At 37.5% G+C, this 19,593-nt stretch overlaps 1 protein-coding gene across 1 annotated transcript in view; it reads right to left on the bottom strand.

The window, feature by feature from the left end:
- Positions 1–12,474: 12,474 nt before the first annotated feature.
- LOC144441928 (uncharacterized) overlaps positions 12,475–19,593 on the bottom strand; it is a 129,238-nt gene continuing 122,119 nt past the window's right edge. The window contains exon 11 of the transcript XR_013481589.1: positions 12,475–12,504. The gene's annotated coding sequence lies outside the window, so the exon portion shown is untranslated. The remainder of the gene's footprint in view (positions 12,505–19,593) is intronic.

Here is a 19,593-nt window from a genome sequence, read left to right as displayed (position 1 = left end):
TGTACGATAGAGTCAAACTGAACGACACTTCTTACTTACAGCGTGGTAAATTTAATCAAACCCTGAATGGGTTCGAACCCCGATCGCAGATGCACTACGACCAATCAAATAGCAACATTGAAATATCATATGCCTCTGACCAGTCAAAGTAAATAATGATATATACCCTCCGACCAATTGCAGTAACATTGAAATAATGTCATCTGCCCTCCGACCAATCACAGTAACATTGAAATGTCATATGCCCGCCAACCAATCACAGTAACATTGAAATAATGTCACCTGCCCTCCGACCAATCACAGTAACATTGACCTAATGTCATATGTTCTCCGACCAATCACAGTAACATTGAAATAATGATATATGCCCCTCCGACCAATCACAGTAACATTGAAATAAAATGATATATACCCCTCCGACCAATCACAGTAACATTGAAATAATGGCATATGCTCTCCGACCAATCACAGTAATAATATATGCCCGCCGACCAATCACAGATGTCAAAATACACTCAACGTGAGTGTAACGTCTATCTTATTTCCATGGTGACTTAAAGTAAACAAGATAATCGGTGTAACATATTATTTCGCATTGAATAGTCACTGTAAGTGAAATAGTGCTCAGTAACAGAAATAGCTCTTGTTCGACATGCCAGTAATTTGAGGGAAATTCTTTTTCCCATTCCATTCCAGCCGAAAGTATCTAGATTTGCTCATAGCTAGATATTTACGTATACATTACAATAAAGTAAAACCGCATATAAACTTTCGCGTATTATATAAATACATAACACCAACGACGCAACTTGAAAAGATACGCTCAAATGTCTACGAATTTTCCGCTGATTTCACGACCGACTATAATAGCTCATGACAACATCCGGGTCTTGCACAATGCCCAGCACATAAGGCCTAAAAATGGTTTTGGTTCCGGTTACCTGACCCCCCCCCCCCCACCCTTAACGATTTTTACATATTCGAGAAAAAACAATAAAATTGCAAAAAATTGTGAAGTCTCACGAGAAATAGTGGATGCGGAAACTGACGTCAACTCAAAAAGACAATACAAAATTGTAATGGCTGTGGCATCTGATGAAAAGAAACCAATAACACAGAGTCCATAAAATATAACTACCTGAGCTAGACACTCACATTTGAAAACAAATATAAAAAAATAAAATAAAAAATCTACCTACCCCAACTATTCTAAAATTGAGCGTAATCGGAACCACGCAATTTTTTTGTTAGGCCTAAATAGAAACACACAGCTATTATCGTACTGCACAAAGCTCAGACAAAGAATTTGATAATTTTATTTTAATTTAGTTTAATAAATTCAAAACATTTATACATCTAAAATTAATTATTGCAAATTTTTCACAGATTGAAGACGAGCTCCCTGTGCACTAGGATGATATAATGGTGTATTGATGCAAATATGTACTAAGTAGCTTTGTGACATATGTCAATATATTTTAACATAAATATCTATTCATACGGATATAGATAGTTCGAGTGGCGGCTGTTGCTGTAACCTTGGTGATTTAAATGAATGAATGGATGGATGGATGGATGAATGAACGAACGAATGAATGGTGGTGGTGGTGGTGGTGGTGGTGGTGATGATGATGATGATGATGATGATGATGATGATGATGATGATGATGATGATGATGATGATCGTGGTGATGATGGTGATGATGATGATGATGATGATGATGATGATGATGATGATGAGATGATTGTGATGATGATGATGATGATGATGATGATGATGATGATGATGATGATGATGATGATGAAACATCAATCAAAACAATCAAAACACGCATTTTGTTGACGTCAGCAATGTGAACGTACACACTTGTTGTCATTAGCAATGCCAATTTACTCAAGACTGTTGACGTCACCATACAATTTGCCCGTGCACGTTGTCATGAGTTTTTGAGGGGTAACTTAAGGTTTTTGACAAGCGTAGTAAGGAACCTATTGAAGTATACTTAGAGGCGAGATTTAGAATAGTTCATTGTTTGAGGGTGGTGGTGGTGGTGGTGGTGGTGGTGGTGGTGGTGGTGGTGGTGGTGGCGGCGGGGGGGGGGAGTTGAACCATTTTAATTCTCATCCTACAAAATAAACTTTTAGCTGTATATTTTTCTCACAACATACTGGCTTTGTATTCATGATAAGTCACGTACTAGTACATACTAATTTTCTGAAACAAATGTTAATTTTGGCAAATTATCTTTGGGTGGGGGGGGGGGGCCTGAGGCCTAACTAGAATAATTAATTCATACGGAATAAGTAATTGATCAAGAATTCAAACCTGGCACTCGGGCATAACACATAATGGCATAATATATTTATAAATAGTGTGTCGAGAAAATCACTATCACGCCAACAACTGTATACTAACAACAGTCACAAGATGATTTTAAGCCATATGTATGTTTAGACATTCGTCGACGCTAGTATTATTCTACAATATTTCAATCGAGTTTTTTTAAGTAAATATTTTCACCCGAGTAATAAAAAGTGTAAAATTCTGTACGAGTCATTTTACTTGAGGAGTGACGTAACATTACTCTGAGAAAAATTATGTATACGATTTTCAGAATTTTTCCAAAAAATAACGTCTTTGATTTTGTTCTATAATGAAAACGTGTCATTTTGTAAATCCTTTTTGTCTGCGTCAAAATCTGTGTGATTACCAGAGTTGTTACGTAATGCGCCAGGTGACACGAGTATTTAAAATCAGTCAAAGTCTTTTAGACTAATATTCTGAATAAATGAACGATGGTTTCAAAGTCGAAATCAAACAAAACAGGTAAGGCCAAATGAAAAAAAAATAGTGTGTTTTCGATAGCCCAACCGACCCGAATTTAAGCCGCCGACCCTAAACATTTTTTTTACACGTACATGCAAAAAGGTCAAATTTGTACAGTTTATTTCAATTTCTCTGTAGATTTTCTGACCAAGAATTTTTGGTTACTTTCTGTTAAATGACATTCCACAGAGAAACGATGTCATTTCAGCCTAGAATATAACAGTCTGCATGTTGTGTTTGTCTACTGCTGAATAACGCAATTATCTTCATTTACTTCTTTTTACAACACATCAACTGTTACGGAAGTATTGTGACCAAAGAGTATATTGTCTTTAAAAAAATAAAATGTAAAACAAAATAAAATTCCTACGCCATTTTCTGAAGTCATGTTATCGGAAAGTTTTTTTAATTTTTGCCTGACGGGGAAAATAAGCATGATCGATTGACTGTCGACAATTAAATGTTTGGCACCAGTTCCTCTATATTATGTATCACATAAAAGAACACTAGATAAGTTTAACTAGTAAAATGTTGAAAACTAAAGCCCAAGAGGAAGAACACAAAATCTACTAATCTTCACACCTACCTAGCTACCTAGCTACCGACCTATATATATCTATCTTTTGCATCCACATTTACCAACTCATCAGGCACTAAAACAGATTTATCGCTTTGATGACGTTACACAGATGTTACATCGATGAAGCTTCTTGCTTTTGACTGTTGATTGCGTATTTGCATGAATATGCCAGATGTGTGCTACAACGATGTGTGTCGGCCGTCATTAGTAAAGTATTGCAACCCGATTAGACGTTATAAGTGGCACTGCTTTAATATCGCATCAAGGTTCGGAAAACTGGGTCTATACAGAACAAGGTGAGTAGATATTTGTAATATTCCCCGTCCCTGACATTTCAAAAATGTGATCTTTATTGAAATATTCATTTTCAGACGACACTCTGTAGCAGTGTTAGGTAGTGAATCAAACAAGCAATTTGAAATAAAATTTAAAAATTTTAAATGATAAACAAACAAACAAACAGGAATGGATGATTTATTTGACTGAAGGGATTAAACCGGGAAAGTAAAAGCCAGGTACCATTCATTTACATTTTATATGGTCAAATATACAATTGTTAAGAAGGTTGACGTTCTTTTCAAAGAATGATGATCTGGAAAGTCCATCAGTAATTACAATTACGAGCTCGACTAGTTCCTAAGAACTATTTTTGTGGCCCTAGCCAGAAAGGTGTTTGTAATCCTCTACATTGTTCTATTTTACGGCACATATGACTTGTTAATTTTGATATATCATTATATGTGTACATTTGTAGATAAGATTAGAGTATTTTGTAAACCTTTCTGGCAATAAATTTATTATTATTATTATTATTATTATAAAGGGGGAAGCCCCGGGGAAATCAACCTCAGTCTGTGGCATAAAATATGACCCTTTCCATAGTCCATTGTGCTAAAAAGTGACCCTCCTTCGATTTCCTTTCTCTAAAACATGACCCACTCCCTGTTCCAATGTTTCAATAAAAACACATTTTTTTTTTAACATTGCCTCCCAGTGCGTGTAGTTGTTATATTGTTAAAGCTCATGATTAATAGTCAGGAGATCCTGGGTTAGAATCCCAGGGAAGAGACGGGGAAGTTTTTGCAGAAAAGGTCCCACCACATTGATAGTTTTTAAAGGTCATTCTCATATAAAATAAATAAAAAAATTGGGGAATCAGGGTTTTAAAATAGGGAACTTGCAAACCCGCCATGTTGAATGTTGCATCATGGGAAATGGGATAATAAATGCTAATACATTAGTATTGTAAACAATATTGTTACATTGTTTGTAACCACAGATAATCAATTTATAGTCACCCTGACCTTTGCGGGAGGTTTATTTTATTGGTAGCTCCAGATTGGGTATTACGATAACCACAGATAATCCCACAGTCCTTTGCATCTGAGCATGCTCAGTCTGGATTGCACGTTCCCTATTAAATGATATCAAAATTAACAACGTAGAATAGAACGTGGTTATGACCAGAGAATACTTAGCATAGGGAGATAAATGACTAACAGTTGTAATACAATTCCCCCCTTTTATCATTTCAAAGATAATCAAGTTTTCATATGCTACTACAAAACCAGAAAGACTACAGAGTTGCAATTTGGTGGCATGGTGTTTTTAACCTCAAACAAAATACAGGCACTGATAGCGTGCTCTCACATGAAATGACACATTTTATCTCACTGTGAACACAAATAAACTGTTCTGTCTTTGACTATTCCTTGTTTCATCTGACAGTGATGTTGATTTGTGTTCACAATGAGATAAAATGTATCGTTTTATATGCTTGCGCGCTATCAATGACTGTATTTATTTTATGTAATTTGTAACAAAAAAAACTGTGTGAGACATAAAAAAACTCCTTGTCGCCTAATTGAAGCCCTATAGTCACTGCTTTGGTAGTAAGTTCTGAAACGCTATAGTCACTTTGCTTTGGTAGTAAGTTCAGAAGAGATTTAAGAACTTTGATTTTTAAGGGAAGTGTGTCCCCGGGAAGCATGATTCTAGCCACCACCACCACCACCACCACCACCACCACCACCACCACAGCATCATGATCACCACCACCACCACCACCACCACCAGTAACCGCCCTCACTACCACCGGTCCCACCACAACCACAACCCTTGTCGTCAATGACACCGCCGCAACCACCACCACCACCACCACCACCTCCACTACCACAGCATCATGACCACCACCCCACCACCACCACCACAGCTCATGATCACCACCCCACCTCCACTACCACAGCATCATGACCACCACCCCACCACCACCACCACAGCTCATGACCACCACCCCACCTCCACTACCACAGCATCATGACCACCACCCCACCACCACCACCACAGCTCATGATCACCATCACCACGACCACCACCACGACCACCACCGCCACAGCATCATCATCACTATCACCATCGATATCACCACCACCACCACCACCACCATCACCACCACCACCACCACCACCACCACCACCATCATCATCATTTCACAATCACCATCACCATCAATCTGATTAAAATCCGATGTAGATGTCGGCTAATCGTTCATTGCTATTTTACCTTCGTTATTTTTCTTGAATTGACCTTCGTAGTACATGTTTACCTTTTTATCCTGATCGCCTCCTCTAGAGGTCAATTCAGGCAAAATAACGAAGGTAAAATAGCAATGAACGATTAGCCGACATCTTGTTATAGCCAAAGGATATCGGCCTATAATACAAAGAACGCAGGCTTACATTTTCAACATCTGGTTACAGTTCCACTAAATCAGACTTTATTAGTCCTGCGTGAGTGTTAATGTGTGATAGATTCAGTGTGTAAAATATCTATAATCCATCATTTTAACCAGATGATCATAACTGTGAACAAAAGGTAGAGTACTGTAGAAATACTGGTCAATATATTTTGATTTGAGCTGGGTAAAATAAATCACATTTTAGGAGGAAACATCACGCGTGCGAAGTAAAAAGCAGAATCTACAGAATGGCTACAAGTGTTATCCACAACCATACATATTTTACTCATAGAAAATGGCACCAAAAATGTAAAACTCAGACTTGCACACGACAAAAGTCCTGGCTACAAGTAGAGTTTGAGCAATAAAAACGTGTCAAGGAGACACAAGAAACTATTAACACTAATTTCCACTTACAAAACATCTATATTCGATCGAGGAGATCATGAAGTGGATATATTTGAAATGATTCATTGGTTAAATATCGAGTTTGGCGGAAGTCAATAACCCAACCATGTGCTGTCAAAGTAAACAGTCCTGCTTATTCCAATGTAACATCTGGGTGTCTTTTTAAAGTATCTTATATTTACATTTTACATACTGTTTTGGCGGGAAAGTTTACTTTTCAGATAAGCTTTGACGTTCACATGTCATAAATCATTTTCGCTCACTTTGATAATTGCGCGTCATTAGATGTTGGCCATCTAAACACTTGCATACATGCATATATGAATAAACAATCAATCGATAAAATTCCAATACATTTCCATGATTAAAGTTTAGTGGTCGTAACTTACTGATGTCTTAATGTGAAGGTAGTGTATTTTGTTTGTAGTTTTTTTTTGCACACGGTTCATCGCATCACTATCACAAGTAGACTAGCTGCAACCGGGGCATTTCTGTTCATAAGTAAAAGATGAAATCTGGAACGAAAGGTAGGTTTTGAATCTGTCACCACATGAAAACTACTCTAGTTCGTCAATGTAGTAACATTTTTGATCAGACGACCACCTTGTATTCACTGAAAATTGTTTAATAGTAATTTGACAATGCACACGTTAATTAGTGGTAGATATGATACATGAGCAGTACAAACCCAGGTTGAAATCATGATCGCCGTTGAGGGTGCTGGGTTCGGACGTCCAAAAGTCGATTTTATTCTATTTATAATGTATACAGCTACAAAAGAACTCCCATGGGTGGGGGGGGGGGGGGGTTGAGGTAGCTCGGTTTGATGTCCATGGAAACGTGATCACACTGTAAAACTCTCCTGAGCCAATAGCACACCTCTATGGGAGGCCTCCAAATATATCCGTCCCCTAAACTTGCTCCGAGTTTAAGAGTATGTGATTTCATGGCTGCCGTGTGCGTATTTGGTAGGAGCTAGGTGTGCCCTTGATAAGTGTACATGGCGTCTTTAGCTGAACATGTGTATCTCTGTCTGTAGGGTGAAAAATCAACTATATCCTGGGTTGTCGAGCTCATGTATTGTATAAAGCTTTATGATGTATCTTTTAACCATAATGAGTAATTTGCATAATTCTTGACTTTCTGTATATGCACTATCTTTTGAACGGAAGATTCAAATTTCAGATAATCTAGTACATATATTGATGATATCAAAGCACAATTATCCTACAAAAGCTCGTTGGTGCAGATTTCAAATATAATGAATAATTTGCATAATTAATGATTTTGTCAATTATGCATTTGAAATGAGCGAGTATAACTTGCGAGTACATTCATGATAACAAAATGAACATATCCTACCTATCTTGTCAATTGCAGTTTCTTTTCAAATATTTAATAATCCATTAGCATAGTTAACAATTTGGCGATTTTAGACATTAATGCATTCTTCAAATTTCAAATAATTAGTATATTCATTGGTGAAAACAAAATACACGTGTCCTCTAAAATGTAGCATTTAATTTAATGAATCATTTGCATAATTATTGATTTTCGGCAATACAATAGACAGTATCTGAAGAATGTAGGCTTATACAATTCCTCACTTCTTGTCAAAAAGGCTTAGCATCTGATGAGTTTCGTTTCTGCAACAACTTACACAGTATCAGATCACGTGGGTCTACAGACCAGACGTTTATGTAGTCTTAAACACATCATGACGTTGTAACATTGAAGAAGTCGCCTCATGCTGACGTATTGTTTGATGTGTTATTTTTTAAATAGTAAATTGTTGCAGAAAATTTTCAAATGCTAAGCCTTTTTGACAAGTATTGTGTGTCTGAGCTTTATGACATGAACGTAATTTCACATAACTTCTGGACATACACTGTTGATGACAAAGTGCATATGCCCCCTATAGCTGGCTGGTGTAGTTTTTTAATTTCAATGGGGCATTTGTGTAATTTTAACCGGCTGATGTAGTTTTTAATTTGAATGGGGCATTGTTTGCATAATTATAGCCGGTTGATGTAATTTCAGTGGGTCATTTGCATAATTGATAACATTTAGAAATTAATTATATGGTAACTAAGAATTTCACAATCTGACAATGGGTAAAGGAACCAATCGATGAAGGCTTTACAGAAGGCATTCTTATGGTGTTATACTTATAGTAACATCACTATAGTAAGACCTATAAAATGATATGTTAAGTGTGTGTATATGTGTGTGGGGGAAGGGGGTATCACTTTGGAAAATGTGGTCTTTACTGGGGTGTCACTTTGGCTTTGGTCATCGGACCTGAGCTTGGGGATCATTTTGAGAAAACGTATGTTCAACTCCAAAACACCAGCCCCACATGTCCATATGCTGCCAAGGTAAATACAAACTGTTATATTGTAGAAAATATCAAAATAGCACCCGGGGGGAAATATACGACAAATGTTGACATTTTGTATCATCCGATAGCTAACATTTCCACTAAGTGATCTTTTAACTTATAAATTAGCAAGTGGTTAAATCGTTCCCAGACTGTTACAGAACATTGCAGGTTGCTGTTGACTCTCTCTGCTTTATGCAAGATTGAATGAATACAGTTTGTTGCTCCCATTTTGTCTAAATGAAATGAACCAATGTTCCACCCACCATGCAGACATCAAACCAGTGGTGGCCATGTGTCTGTGTCTAGTTGTTTTATATTTTAAAAGGTTTACAACGAAAATCATAAACCTTAAAACAAAACGTCGCCGGGCTCCACACAATCTCACTAACATTGCTACAGCCTTTTGTCTTGCTAGACAAAATATCTTTTTGATGTTGTAAATCTTCCCGTCTGGCTAGACAACAATCTAATTAGATTTCCACATGTTATCGTCTGGCACGACAAGAACTGAATTACAATTGCCACGCCGGTGTACAATTTTAGTTAATTGACTGTCTCAGAAATATCAACGAATGCGTCAAACTTATTTATCAGGGATATACAAACTTGGCGATGATCTCCTAAGATAATGGTAGCTCATGCAAAGAAAGTGTAAACAATATTGGTAATGATGTTTGTCACGCCAGGTCGGATTGACGAAACGCTGTTGGTAAGATTTTTGAATAGCCAGACGATAAAATGTAGCTATGTTAATGAGATTTTTGTCGAGCCAAGCAACGTTTTGTTTCAGAGTTAAATGATTTTAGTTGTATTTGATTCAGACTAAATATAGCAAGAAATTGTAGAATGTGCAGTTTCTTATAAAATTGGTTTCTACATGATTTTATCAAACGGAGAGAGTGAACAGTAACCTGTGATACACAGTGACTGTAAAAGACAGCTGTAACTTGACAGAAATTGTGACATGTGGCAGACGTAATTGTAAATACAGTCGTCAAAACAGCGTTTTTTTAATTCAAATGTATATAAATTATCCGTACACTCAAATTCATTCTTTCATTATAAAATTTTAAAAATACACTTTGATCACGACTGAATCCAAAATTTTACCTACCCACCTCTAGCCTACACGTGCAAAAAGTAAAACAGAAATGGTGTACCAGACTAGATTGTAAAACTGTTCCAATTTAAGTTGGAAGCAGTTAAATTTGCACTTGATAGTCGGCCAAGGTTGCAGAGGTCTGATTATCAAAAACACATACATGTAGTAGCCCCATCTGTGACAAATGTAATTTTATGTTTGAATCATGGTTAATCATCATCTACTGAGCCTACACGGTCATCATGGCGAATGGCAATACCGCCTGCTTCATGTTACTGTTCTCTGCCTCTGTTTGTTACAACCGCACAGAAACCAGTGAGGAACTGGAAGTGTTTGAAATATAGCGGGATTGAATGAATAAATCAAATGCAAATATGTGTATCTCTTTTGACACAAGCTTATTTAATGAAGCAAACTAATACTTTAGTCAAAGTTAGATACGGGGAGTAATAGTGGTGACAAGCCAAAATAACAGGTAACTAATTTTTTTAAATTTTAAACCAACCGGCTTGAAACTGTTTGTATTTATACACAGTTGCGATGCGCTAAAATTATAGTCAAAACAAAAACTCGTGTGTAACTCAATAATATTACTTTTTGATCTCCGCATCTAGCTGGTAGATCAGGTAGCTATACCAGTATCACTCTCATATCTCCGTATCTCCACTTTTACACGGGATCACTTGGACTTTACGGAATAGGGAACTTGCAATCCAGACTGGGCATGCTCAGACGCAAAGGACTATGGGATTATCTGTGGTTATCGTAATACCTAATCTGGAGCTACCAATAAAAAAACCCCTCCACAATGGTCAGGGTAACTATGACTTGATCATTCGTGGTTGCAAACAATGTAACAGTATTGTTTACAATACCAATTCATTAGTATTTATTATCACATTTCCCATGATGCAACATTCAACATGGCGGGTTTGCAAGTTCCCTATTAGCTAGCAGACATCACACAAAATCATGGTTAATTAAAGGGATCATTTTAGAAGTAGCCAGGGAGTAGATGGACGCTCCTTGCCTGCCTTCAGCCTGCTCGCTTCCTTCAAGTGAATCCATACTTTATTCAAATTTTCAAGTCTAATAAACATAAATTATACAATACTCAATGATTGGATGATAAAATCAAAGCCTTAATTTAATGCAAATAATACTGCTGACAAATAATTAAATAGCTACAAAAGAAAGTGATAGCGCCATTGTTCTACGATCTGCCAGTGATTAGTTATTGTTCGACAATGTTGATCTTTTAATGACTTACATGTACATGTAATGTTGTCATCTCAGAAGAATACTGTTCACGAAATGCAAACATTTGTTAGTATTAATTTATGACAGCTAAGAGATCCTTGTGATCTCGCGTACGCGCGTCATATCAAAACTGTGTGAATATCAGAAAACTATGTTAGTATATAGATGAGGCTTACTTTCAGGTTTAGCTAATAAGTCATATTAAGTATATATATTAGGAACGAGGCTGACTGTAATTCATATTAAGTATATACATTAGGAACGAGGCTGACGATAATTCATATTAAGTACATGTATATATATTAGGAACGAGGCTGACAAACTCACGAGAGGTTTACTTTTACACTGCATAGTGACCACATGATTTCAAAGACATGTCGGCTTTTATTGTTCCTTTAAGTGTTTATGTATACAGTAAATATTTAGTTAATCGCATATTTGTATGCGTCATAATACTCTATCCTCGTACATGGCATCGTGTTGTTAAGCCACACACACACACACACACACACACACACACACACACACACACAAACACCACCACCACCACCACCACCACCACCACCACCACCACAACAATTTGCGTCGTCGCACCACATTAGACAAACTGACGTGACCAGAAACAATTCTTTTTTTTTGGGCCTTAGTAAGAGTATTGTTTCCGACATTTCAACATCAAGCCAGATCATTTTGTCACAGCTTTTCAACAAGCTGTCAAATTATGTCACAATACATTGATGACTGATTTTTGAATATCAATTAAGATTAAGAGAATAAATTACCAAAGATGTGTGCCAGCGTGTCGTAAAAGCAACTACACGATTCAGTTATCACCAGTGACTCGAGTTGTCCTGAGATTTTAAGGAAAAACATATAATTGGCATTTTATCAAGGTTTGTTATAATTTATCATATTATTATAACTTCTAAGATTTGCAAAACTAATTTTTTTAAATGAGGAATACGAAGAGTGGTTGCAGACGTTGCTCCTTCTTCGTTCTCCCTTCCTTCCATCCGTCTCCTCTCTCTTGTTCGCATTGTTTCTCTTTTCTCTTTCCCTCAACTTATTCTCTCCCTTCTCCCCTCTCTTTGCCTTTCTTAGTTTGTCTGTCCTGACTCTGCCTTTGTCTTTGTCTGTCTCTGCCTCTCTCTGCCTCTGTGAGTGTATCTCTCTGTCGTTCTGTCTGTCTGTCTGTCTGTCTGTCTGTCTGTCTGTCTGTCTGTCTGTCTGTCTGTCTGATTTTAGTGAAACTAGATTTGGTTTATTTTCATGTCGTTTCTACGACAGTAACTTTAATATGTTATATCCGTGTCCTTTTCTCTCTTGACAGGGACCGTCAAACCAGGTACTCAGCTAGTCGTTTTCTCCACATGACTACCGAGGAAGGACCCATTACATTCATTGATGACCTGAAATCGTCCATAAAGACTCATTACCGTTGCAGTATGTCGAATAAAAATAAAGCCATGCCTTTCATCTTGGGTGCTGTTAGCATGCTACTTATTTACACTGTATACAACAGTGCATTTATGATACGACACCGTGACAGTAATGCTCGCGATGTTGACGTGGAGCAAACAGCAGCAGCAGCAACAGCAGCCGCCGGAGGAAGTTTAGATGACACGCCGATAGTTAGTGAGTATGCCAACGTGTTTGAAGTATCCCGCGGTGATGCAGAAGAAGAACTACAGCAAAGACTTGCTGACGTTCAGGGCAGGTTAAAAGAAGTTGATGAGCTGCTGGAAAAGAGAAAATTACAGTTGGGCATTGACAATCAAATGATGAAACTAGCACTTAAGCATACCACCTCTGTAGACAGACTTATACAGAAGTTTAAAGAAGTACTTTTGACGCAAAGAACCTTTGGTATTAGTGTCGTTGGCGGCTCTATATCAGTTGGAGCTGGTGTTGGCGGAACACCGGGTATATACGCAACTACTCTGGGAAAGTATTTGCAGAAGATGTTAGGTAGTGAAGTCACGGTTGAGAATGGAGCAATCGGTGCAACCAATAGTTATTATTATGCATACTGTTTTCAGACTCATTGTGATGTTCAAGGAAAGGATTTACTTCTTTGGGAGTTTGCGCACAATGACTTTGGTTATGCCGATGGTTATTTAGGGCAAGAAAGACTAACTAGAATGATCCTTGCAGATTTACCAAATAAACCCCAGCTCATCTACTCCAACTTCCTACACGGACGACAGATCCATCGCTATTCATGCGCCAATAGTGAGAGATACGGCAGTACCCCTCTGAGTGAATATTACGATGTTCCCTCTATAAGTATGCCCGATGCAGTATGTCAACTTGTGAAAGACTATAAAGCAGACGATTTGTTGAGTGAGGCTGACGAAAACCACCCAGGGCCAAAATCTCATGATATGGTTGGAGTTTTCCTTGCTGAATTTGTGAAACGGGTATTGGAGAAAACAATTGGAATTTTACAAAATCAATTAGCTGACAAATCCAAGTCCATTGTTGAGTACGTTGAGGCAGGAGTTCCAGATCTCAAAAACTGGGTGGATGAGGATCTTCATCAAAAATATCTCCCGCCCGTTTTATTTAACACAACAGCCATTAGTCATCCCCAGTGTTGGTCACAAATGAAGTCCGAATACCGTCCCGCTGAGGGTTTACTGCTCCCAGTAGACAAATACGGATACAAGACCTATACTCTGAAGAACCGAGAAGATCGAACAGACGAAAAGAAGGTCTGGCGTACACTACAACCAGACGCGTTCATCGAATTTGATGTCGAGATCAAACCGTATCGAGACTACAAAGCCACAATAGCCATAACTACTATTACATGTGAGAGAAATACGTGTGGATTTGCGAAAATATTTCTCGATGATGAATATGTTAATGAGATAGATTGTATTAATAGATATTTAGTGACTGTAGTGCATGAGGTAGCCTTTGACGTTCCACCGGGAAAACATATCCTCAAAGTCGTCAGTCAAGACTTCAAAGGTTTTAACATAGCTTCTGTTAGTTATGCTATGCAAATTCCCGAAGAAGAACTTGGACAGTAAAGGGCTGCGGTCATCATCTGCGCATGTACAAATACTTGGGCATTGTCATAGGTTTCCGTGTAAACATTATTCCATGCATTACATGGCCACCATTGAAAAGAAACAAACAGGGATACTATCACATGTCACCAGCTGATCGCATGACAGATATTGCCATATCAGATTAAGCAATATGTAACATTTCCTCATTCGCCATGTACCGTCTGTTACATGGGCACCCGCTCAAATTACATAATACTGGTTAACATACCTAACAGAAACATTCATTGTAGCTTTTGTTTTGTTTCCTTTCAATTGCACGAGGATGGGTTTTACGTATCTGTTCATTCATTCAGTGCAAACTTACATTCGGCTATGAGTGATAAAATTTAAAGTCGCGCATGCGCTTTTGAAGAAGCTCCCCTTTAATTAAGTAACATAAATACCAATTTCGAATTCTGTCGAAGTTGATATTTTACATTTAGTCAGTATCATTTTTGGACGGTTGATGCCATTATTGAAATGGAAGTATACGTAGCGATGCCTGCTACCTGAAATATGAGATGTCCACAACATTTTTATCATAGTATGTACCTCATCTTAACATTTCTGTTCATCTTTTTTTCTAATCATTGTCGTCTGTGTTATAGCTGCACTAACTGCAACTGGAACTTTAAAAAAAAAAATTTTCTTCGATGAAATAACTTACTAGTGATGTCGTACACCGTGACCACTGTATTGCATCACCTATGGGTACACACACATATATATATTCTTTAGCTGTAAACACGATAAAGGGGTTGTTGGTGGCCAAGCGGTTAGCTCGTACGCCCCTCACCTCTGCAGTCTGTGTTCGTACCCGCCAAGTGTCGGCTAGCTAGGTTTGATTAACATTTAGCCAGGTCTGTATGTAGGAAAGGTGAAGCTCAATTTTTTGTACTTCGGTTTTACTCCTGCTTCTTCAGCACTAGGGCACTGCTCTTGTGGCGTTTAACCGTTCAAGATATTTCCGAATTTATTTGGACAAATGAAGATTGTTATTAAATCTAAGCAAAAGGATTTCTTGGTCCGCACCCAAAAATCAGCGCCCCCAACGGCGATCACGATTTCAATCTTTTTCTGTACTGATTAGCATGTACAATGTTTAATTATTTCAGTGAATATATTGTGGTTGTCTAATCGAAAAGTGATACTCCAGTTACAACTAGAACAGCTTGAACATGGTGACAGATTCAACCCCGAGCTTTTGCTCTACACTACCTACAGATAACATTGACCACTAATTAACAGATACAGTGTCTTTTTTAATAAATAAATGGCCATTTTTAGTGAATATATCTTTGGTAATTAGATGAAAAGAAAACGCCCCAGTTGCAGCTCGTGCACGTTTAACAAGATCATCTTCAGTTCACTTCAGTTCAGGCGCAATTTGTGACCACTAATTCGCGCTTGCGCTTTTGACGACAGCATCTCTTTAAGTAACCCCATACAGATTCCAATACTGTCAGAGCTGAGACTCCACATTAATTTTTGTTATTTCTTGGTGCACTTGATTTAATTACTGAAATGGAAATAGCAATGCGTACAACCTGAAATATATGACGTCCATATTTTATCACAGTATGTTCCCCAGAAAATGGATTTATGTCATTATTTCTGTTCAGTTAGATTTATTCCATTATTACCATTGTCGTTTATGTTAACAATATTATCTTCTGTTCACAACTTACACTTGTATGGTTTGTTCTCACTTTGTAAATACACATTCGCGCATGCGCTTTGGAGAACAGCATATCTTTATGTAACCCATACAGATTTCAACACTGAGATTTTACATTTAGCAGGTTATTGTTTGTAAGGTTGATATCATTGTTGATGTGGAAAACAACCTGAAACAAGTCATATCCATATTTTAATACGGTATATACCTCAGAAAATAGATTTTAAACAAGAACTTGAAATGGTCATAATTAAAAGTAGGTTCACTGAGCTACCATCAAATTTGGAGTCAATATTTCTGTTTTAAGTTATATTGTTGTTATTGTTGTTGTTGTTGTTGTTGTGTGCGTGTATTTGTTTGTTTGTTTGTGTGTGTGTGTGTGTTTTGTTTATAATTATAATTTCGCCCTAACTAGATACATAACCCACACAGAAACATAAGCACGCGGTTTATGACGCAAACTAGGGCCCTACAAATCCGTAACAGTTACTAATTAACATAACGCTGTGGTACATTAGTGGTGTTATATACTAATATACCATTATAGAGATAGGAACGTCACGCCTACTCGCAACATATAAAGAAAGTGCCTCCATCACTGTTACATGGGGATGGGATGGATTTGCGTGTTTACAAGTTTAGGGCCTATGGCTCAGTCTGGTGTAGAGGACGGCTGTTTATTCACTATTTAACTCCTTTTTTTCAGTTTCACTTGTTCAGCTACTCTAGATCTGTTGCCAATTCACTTAACACCATGTGTTCAATACGTTGGGGATTTCCTATAGATTCATTTCGTCTTCCCCGATTTCTCTCACTCTGCTCTCTCATAAGTAATTTCCTTCCTTCCTTCCTTCCTTCCTTCCTTCATTGCTTTCTTACTTTCTTCCTTCAGTAGTGCCATCCACGGCAATTGTCCCCTGGGGGGATGAACGTGACTTTAATTAGCCAAAGAAACTGCGACGCTCTTAATGAAAACCTTGGAGAAGATTCGGTAGTGCTCTAGGCATGGTGCGGTGCGTGTCTGTCTGTCTGTCTGTCTGTCTGTCTGTCTGTCTGTCTGTCTGTCTGTCTGTCTGTCTAGCTGTGTGTGTGTGTGTGTGTGTGTGTGTGTGTGTACATGTGTGTTGACGACGACAACCCAAAAAACACCAGACCGACTGACTTGGTATTTGGTGGGGACATTACTTTTGATGTCTAGTTGGGAAATTGTTCAAAGCAACTTGATCGCATCACAGGTATGTGATTTGGGTCAAGAAATGTCACTTTTGATCTCAAAAACTATTGGGCAGATTGGTCTGAAATTTGGTAGGAACGTTCTTTGGGGTTTGTAGATTAAGATTTGTTCATGACATGTTGGTTCCATCAATAATATACATATTAGGACTAAAAATGTGTCTTTTTGATTAAAAAATCTTTCATTTCAAAACTACCAAGCAGATTTTGCTGAAATGTAAGAAGAAGAAGAAGAAGAAGAAGAAGAAGAAGAAGAAGAAGAAGAAGAAGAAGAAGAAGAAGAAAAGTTAGTTATGCACCAGATAGCCACGTGATACTATGTAATAAAGCCATTAAAGGTAGTCACATAGTGAGTAAAATTACAAACGTCGTGGAAATTTCAAGTTAAAGGTGCACAAACTGAGTTTGTAGGCTTTTTACACAACGAGTAAATATACTTATAAAACCTTGATTAAACTGTCTTCTATGACATTACTGTCTTCTGGCATTGCTAGGACAGTTGATTGCATAGTGGAAATTTCCTCAAAGTGTATTGTACGTATACAAAATGACGTCATCTGCTCGTTAATGAGTTATATCTTAATACAAATGTACCAGGTTTTAGTTAATTGCAAGTGATGGTTAAGTATGCTTCATCAGTATTGACAATAAGTGGACTACTAATATCTAGAAAATTCTTCGGATGTTCATAGTGGGTTTTTTATGCAGCTGTTAATTGGAAACATTAACAGACATACTGATCCTTCTGATTAAGAAGTCAAACCAGGAGGTCAAACCAGGAGGTCAAACTCTGTAATCCACGTGACATTTATTGCACCCCGGTATGATTATTTGATTTTAGCTGTTACCGCCGTCTGACACGTACACACGTACGTTATCACATATCCATTAAAATTTAAACTTGTTTCAAAAATAGCTTTTTATCCAGCGGCCGTTCTTATTTCAAACAAGTCAAATGAAACAGTTGTTGGTTCATATTGTTTACCTAACGTGTTCTTTGTCATAGTAATCTGTAAATTGATTTTTTATCCTTAATTTCGCAAACTCTGTAAATTTTACATAATTCTCTTTTTGTATACACGCAAGTAATCGTAATAAAGTAGTTTTGTTAACAGATGTTACGCAGCTGCTATTATTAAACTTTATTTCGGGAAAGAAAAGAACGCAACATTAACAACGCTCAGAAACATCCAATAGATAAAAATACACACAAAAACAGCATTTTTAAAACAAGTAGAATTTTAATAAAAAAGACTAACTGATAAATACACACATGAACAAATACAATGATTTAAAAATACATAAAAATCCGAATAGAGGGTTGTATCGGAGTTGAGCACCGCTGCAATTAACCTATTTGGACTATTTCTAATACGTTCTAAAAAAAATGTACACTAGTTTACGTCTGAGCGCCCCAAAAGTATTGCATACGGTACAAACATTAGACTAGCACTGTAATCACGCTAGTTACCCATCAAAATACGTTCTTGTAACCAACTGTTAGGTTGTTAAGACACTTCTTATTGTACAGTGTCAGTGACCACAGCTGCGACCAGCACATACTCGAGCAAAAAGTTCTAAACAATGTAGCTTTAATCTCAATTGAATTGTGAGAAAATTTACGTGAGTAACATATTGGCGTGACTGTAAAAACGTTCTATTTGGCGCTTGATGGCACTATCATCATGCATAGAGTCAGTCAAAGTATAATAGATGGTCTATATGTTTTTGTTAATATGTTGTACAACATGTACAATTACTAAATCGTATCTTGTCTGTCTTTGTCATTGTGATTTTTCAAATTGTCATGTTGCCACACATTTCAATAGTCAGATATGTCTATGTCTTTCAGTATGTAACCTATCGCAATTGGACCATGGTGTCAGGTTTTCGGGATGCCATATGAATGTGGTGGTGGTGGGGTGGTGGTGGGGTTGGGGTTGGGGTTGGCTTGTGGCTGGTTTCCTGTCAGAACATATTGCAATAGAATGTATTGTAGTTTTCAATCTTTATACCACATTTACTTGTCAGGGAATGGTTCGTTCGTTTCTCCTCCCACCTGTCACAACAGATTGCTATCAAAGCCCGCCCCCTTGCGTTCGGAAATGAGATACATCTCTGTATTTTCACTGAACACAGCTTACAGCAGCCTGTACAACACGACGGGTGAAACCATCCTATCAGCGACTCGACTGTTTGACAAGCTGGATACGGTTGGAAAACATGACTTAGCTATAGATATGTTGTAGCCTAGCAACAAAGCTGATCTGATATGGTTGTATCATCAATGAAAATGAATTGAAGTGAGAGTTTCTTACTACTGTGA

This window comes from Glandiceps talaboti, chromosome 11, assembly GCF_964340395.1.
Source record: "Glandiceps talaboti chromosome 11, keGlaTala1.1, whole genome shotgun sequence".
Lineage (NCBI taxonomy): Eukaryota > Metazoa > Hemichordata > Enteropneusta > Spengelidae > Glandiceps > Glandiceps talaboti.
The sequence above is the reverse complement of the archived record's forward strand: the minus strand, read 5'-3'. Positions and strand labels throughout refer to the sequence as shown.